Source organism: Lepidochelys olivacea (genome assembly GCF_965140295.1).
Source record: "Lepidochelys olivacea isolate rLepOli2 genome assembly, chromosome: 18".
Lineage (NCBI taxonomy): Eukaryota > Metazoa > Chordata > Testudines > Cheloniidae > Lepidochelys > Lepidochelys olivacea.
The window spans coordinates 29,215,408-29,221,181 of NC_140428.1; the positions used below are offsets into that span (position 1 = coordinate 29,215,408).

Sequence of the window (5,774 nt, forward strand, 5' to 3'; positions counted from 1 at the left end):
TAAGCTATTACCAGCAGGACAGTGGGGTGGGAGGGGGTATTGTTTCATGGTCTCTGTGTGTATATAATGTCTACTGCAGTTTCCACGGTATGCATCCGATGAAGTGAGCTGTAGCTCACGAATGCTCATGCTCAAATAAATTGGTTAGTCTCTAAGGTGCCACAAGTACTCCTTTTCTTTTTGCAAAGACAGACTAACATGGCTGTTTCTCTGAAACTCTGTCTCCTGGCAACTGATGGCCTGGCCCTTCCCCCCTGCAAGGTGAGAGCTAAAGGTGTTGGAGAACAAAGGAATCAGGTGACCTCCTGGCCTGGGACAGGGACAAAGCCCAGAGGAGGAGAAGCTGGAAGAGGAGTCAGTTGGCAGCTGGCTGGGGACAAGGAGTGAAGGGCAGACGTGGTTGTCTGGCTCACTGCCCCCCAAAATGGACCCAGCTGAGGGGTCCTAGTTTCTGTACCTACAAGCTCTGGTTTAGACCATGTTCCTGTCGTCTAATAAACCTTCTGTTTTACTGGCTGGCGGAGAGTCCCGTCTGACTGCGAAGTTGTGGGGCAGGACCCGCTGGCTTTTCCAGGACCCCACATACTCAGGGTTCAGATGATCGCCATATTTGGGGGCGGGAAGGAATTTTCCTCCAGGGCAGATTGGAAGAGGCCCTGGGGTTTTTTCACCTTCCTCTGCAGCGTGGGGCACGGGTCACTTGCTGGAGGATTCTCTGCACCTAAAAATCTTTAAACCACAATTTGAGGACTTCAATAGCTCAGACATAGGTGAGAGGTTTATTGCAGGAGTGGGTGGGTGAGATTCTGTGGCCTGCATTGTGCAGGAGGTCAGACTAGATGATCATAATGGTCCCTTCTGACCTTAATGTCTATGAGAGCATAGCTGGGAATCAATACCCTGCTGCAGTTACAGGCTGCTGCTCACCTCACTGTGTTGGCTTATTTCCTTTCTGGTCAGCACAGAGGAAACCATTCTGTTCCTGGAGTGCTTACATCTTGGAGTGGCCTGGAGGACTCTCTGGTATACTAGAGCCAGAGGGCACACCAACTAGTGAGAGGCAATTCCCAAAAGCTTTGATTAAGCACCCCAAAGTTTGGATGTTTACCTGAATTTCTCTAGCCTCCAAACCTTGCTAATAGCCTCCTTCAGGCATGTCAGTAGCACCAGCCCGGCCAGAAAATGCAGCTATGAACACTGAATATGTTGTAACCTTCTCACACACCAAAAAAAGAGTTCAAATCACATGTCCGATTTCACCTGAGCTGGTGCATTCATCCCTAAAGAGAGGCTCTGTTTTCTAGTACCTGGTGAAGGAAGCACTCTCCTAACTGCAAGGCTTAAGTGCATGAGTCAAACCTCCCTGGCCTCTTCCAAACTTCCAGAGCAGTAGAAACGAAAGCTGATTGGTCCTGCTTTGAGCAGGGGGTTGGACTAGATGACCTCCTGAGGTCACTTCCAACCCTGATATTCTATGATTCTATGAACAGCACAAATGGCCCTTCAGTGTTTTGCCTTTTTGCAAGAGGAATGTCTGGCGCCAGCTAGGCCAACATTACTTTTAAAATGGAAAACTTCTAAATTATGCATCTTGCAGTACAGCCGTATCTGCTCTGAGCCTCCTCTGGCTTCAATCTGTAGGACCCTGGACAGATTTAGTGGCCCAGATTGCACAGCTTCACACAAACATGAATGATTCTCAACCTTGGAAGACCTTATTGTATTGATTTGGTATTATTTTTGAAATGTTTCCATTCTGAAGACTAACACAGCATCTTTTTATTAAACAGCTTTGCTCCATGTGGGTGAACTCAGAGTCCTACTGCTGAGTTCAGTGACCATAGTCAGTTTTTACTGCTTTTTAGTCCATTAATCCTTGCCCAAGCCCGGAAGCTACACAGCAGTGAGGCAGCCCCAGAGCCCTAGCCGGAGTTGGCTGGCACGGGCCAGCTGTGGGTGTCTAGCTGCTGTGTAGACACATCCAACACTGACAGGCATGCGGAGCTGCTCCCCACAGCAATGCCACCAGGGTCACTAAATCAGCCACTGGGGGGACCTGTTTCCAAACTGTCCAGTTAAAGGGGCCAAAGAGCTGTGGAAATTTACACCCAGAGTTAAAACAGAGGGTTTGTTTCAGGTACAAAAGGTTGAAAGGCATTTGCAAGGAAGTCATGGAGTGATATGGGGAGGGGCAGTGCCTGGAAGATGAGTTATGGTGCTTGCAAGGGTCAGAAAGGCAAAGATTTCCAAAAGAGCTTTTACGTTAGCAGCAACAATAACTGAATGATCCCTCCCTCTGCAGTGCCAGGAAATCAGCGTGGAGAAAAGATGTGCTCTCCAGAGAGAGTCCAGCCCCGGAGACTGGTTTGAAAAGGAAAACTGGGAGACCAGGGCTGACCTGGGTCACTGAGTAGGAGTGAGGCTCTGGGGACATTTAGGGGAGAGGTAAGTAGCCTGAAAACAGGGCTGGGCTGTTTCTATCCCAGCTGCAAGCCCAAGGAGGACACATCAGTTAATTGCCTCAACTCCAGCTCTGAGGAAAGTAGACAACGAAGCCAATGGAAATGGGCAAAAGGGAGTTTGGGAGAACACTGAGGTAGCTGGGACCATGGTGTCAAGGCTTGTCTAGACAAACAGCAGGCGGGGCTGTAAATCAACTCCCACAAGCCCACCGGACACTGTCTATCTATGTGGCACCTGCTGTCACGCACTCAAGAGTTCCCTAATGTGCACTGATCTCCTCCCCTTTGAAGCAGTGCACACAAGGGAACTTTTAGTGGACAACGCACAGTCCACATGGTGTGCGGCACAGTCAAGCGCCACAGATTTACACCCCATCTTGCCACACCCTGTTAGTCTAGATGAGCACCCAGAAACTAAACTCCACACAGCACCAGGCCCAGAGCAGAGATTCTGGAGCAGCTTCCAGTGCAGCGTGCATTACAAACAGGAACTGGCATTTCCACCTGAAAGCCATTTTGGATTCCGGCTGACAGCTCTGCTCCTCCACTCCGCTGCGAGGACGGATTAGTGAGAGACAGCGATGTTCTATGCCCGTCATCCCTGAACCATCAAGGAAGAAAAGGCAGAGCTGCCAACAGTGCACAAGTAAACAATGCGTCAGACCTTTTTCTTCCCTTCCCAGTGGTGCAAGTAAGCCGGTACGGTCAGGTACACTGCACCATTGAGACATTTACTGCCGGTACGCCATACTGGGAAGACATTCCTTATCTGCTGAACACCGCAGGGCTCTCCCAGGAACCGCAGTGGCGAAAGGAGCAGAACATGGGGCCGCTGGGCAGCCCCACACCAGCTCCTCCGGCAGGCTGTACCGCCCCCAGACAGGAGAGAGGGTTGCGTGGAAGGGCTGGGGGCAGTACAGCCACGCCGGAGGAGCTGCTGGCGTGGGGCTGCCCGGCGGCCCCACGTTCTGCTCCTTTCGCCGCTGCAGTGTGGCAGATACCGATTTCTATCCGTGGATATCCGCATCCGCAGGTATCAATCTGTATCCGCGCAGGGCTCTAGTCACGGAACAATTTTTGTGAAGGAGGGGAGGGGCACAAAGGGCAAGTGCCCCTCCCCAGGCTCAAGTGACCCCACCGGCCCAGGCGGGGAGAGGGAAGAGTGGGGCCAGAGCCTCTCCCCTTCCAGCCACGCTGCCCGGTGTGGTGCCGTACTGCTGCGCTGCACCGCACCGGGCAGCATCCAGGAGTGGCTCTGGGGCCTGGCCACTAGGAAGAGCAGCCAAATGCCAAGGGGAGCCGGTGCAGTGGGAGGACAGTGCCCCCCCGCTTTAGCTGGTTCCCCCCTTTGTGTCCCTCCCATGAGTCACCATGCTGGTAAGAGTTAAATTCTACTTCCACCACTGCCCCTTCCCCATCTAGGGTGGGATTGCTCCTCTCGTCTGTTAGTTATTCTGAGGAGGAGAGCAGCTTTGCTCTGCAGGCTGCAGCCAGGAATCAAGATGTGCTCTGGGTGGGTGATGCTGACAATTCGATTTAAAGAATAAAATAGTGGTTCTCATTTTTAGCTTATCCACCTGCTAGTTAAAACCAGATGGTGCTGCTTTCAATTCCTGCTCCCTCTCCCCCACCCCAGAGGGCAAGCACCGAGAGCCGTCTGCAAGCTGGGGAGGGGGCTCTGCGGAGAAAGTGGCTGCAGTTGACAGGAGAGATCAGTTCGTCTATGCCAGGCCCCAGAGACCTTGCATGAGAAACATCTTTTCATGCGAAACTGCAGGGACCTTTGTCTTTTTTTGCTTGTTAAAGAAGGGGCAAACACTTCTAGGTTTTGCTAAAAGATCAATTGTCCCATTCTCACTGCTACAAATTAAACTCCTGAATCAAAACAAAAGCCTTGAAACAACAGAACACACCGCGAGGGAGCTTAAAAAATGATCCAACTTGTAACTCGACGTGCCTCCCGGTTGTTGCCTGGCAAAGGCCCAGAGAGAAGTTTACTCTATTAGTGTTTAAGGAACAACATTTGAAACATTGCCACAATCTGAAAAAAAAACAAAAAAACAAAAAAAAACACAACATCCCTGAAGCAGATCATAACAACACTGAAATAATTCTTCCCACAAGGACTCTAGAAACAAGTTCAAACAACATCAGTCTCTCCTTGGCAAAATTCTCTCTGTCCTAGTGTTCACATTGTTGGGTGTTCGCAGTTTGTGCTAACAGAAGGTAGACACACACACACGTATAAACTAAAGGAAAATTTCATTTTTTCCTATTTTGAAATCGCTAAAAGGAAGACATTTAAGGCAACTGGATTCCTGAGTCACATTAAAAACTCTGTAGCTCCCTAAAATAGGAAAAAGCCTGGCAGGAAAAGTGGGATGGGCGAAGAATGTTCCAGTTCAATAATTTATCAGTGTCTCCACTGTTTTCTTTTGAAACAACACATGCTTGGAATAGCTTTGTTGTTCTGTCTGTACTGTTTGACAAAAGGGGAGCCCAAACTTCATCACTATCCACTTTTATTTCTCATCTAAGCTTAATATATACTAAAATATTTCACACTGATTAGTTTACTACACCACAGAAGTTGTTAAAGTTCTAAATGATCTCTCTGTTTTATTATAAATGTGTTGAACCAAAACTTGATGGAGAGCCTGACTGAGGTACTAACGGCTTAGTTTTTGGGGATTTTTTAAAATTAATAAATGGTGCAAGAGAAAATGTAAAGATCATTAAGTGTCTGAAAATTACATCATTGCAAGCTCTTTCCATTTCCCTGGCTACTGCCCACACATCTCCTGCCCCATTAGCAGCAGCCAGGTGCACAGGGAGAATATACACCTGGACCATGTCATATTTTCAGCCTTTGCAAAGAGCATCTTTTCAACACAGGTTGTTATGAACACAGAAAGAGACACCAGAAAGTTTTATTCAGATAAGAAAAAGGATTTAGTTAAGCAAAGGCAGACTATGGATAAAACCACATAAGCTTACATAATAGCTAGATTATGTGTGGCCATTACTAACTCCTGTCACCTTCAAATCAGCCAAGCTAGCTAGTGTTCCTGACTGCACATTAATTCAGTAACACTGTCCTACATTTCATCTGTGCACTTGTGAGAGTTTGCATATACTCACCCAGCATCCAATGGGGAAAATGAGTCATTCTGTAGCATATTCATATTGTCTCATCAGCATTTTTAAACTTTTTTTTTTTTAACCTTGACTAACCACAAGTTAACATAAGTCAATGTCCAGAATGGTTTCAGGTTTCTAAGCTTTGGAATAGCAGGTCTTTGCGTTTCTGCT

At 48.2% G+C, this 5,774-nt stretch overlaps 1 protein-coding gene across 1 annotated transcript in view; it reads right to left on the bottom strand.

The window, feature by feature from the left end:
• The window catches only part of PLEKHG5 (pleckstrin homology and RhoGEF domain containing G5), a 119,019-nt gene that overhangs the window by 105,256 nt on the left and 7,989 nt on the right, over positions 1 to 5,774 (bottom strand). The gene's annotated exons all lie outside the window — the stretch shown is intronic.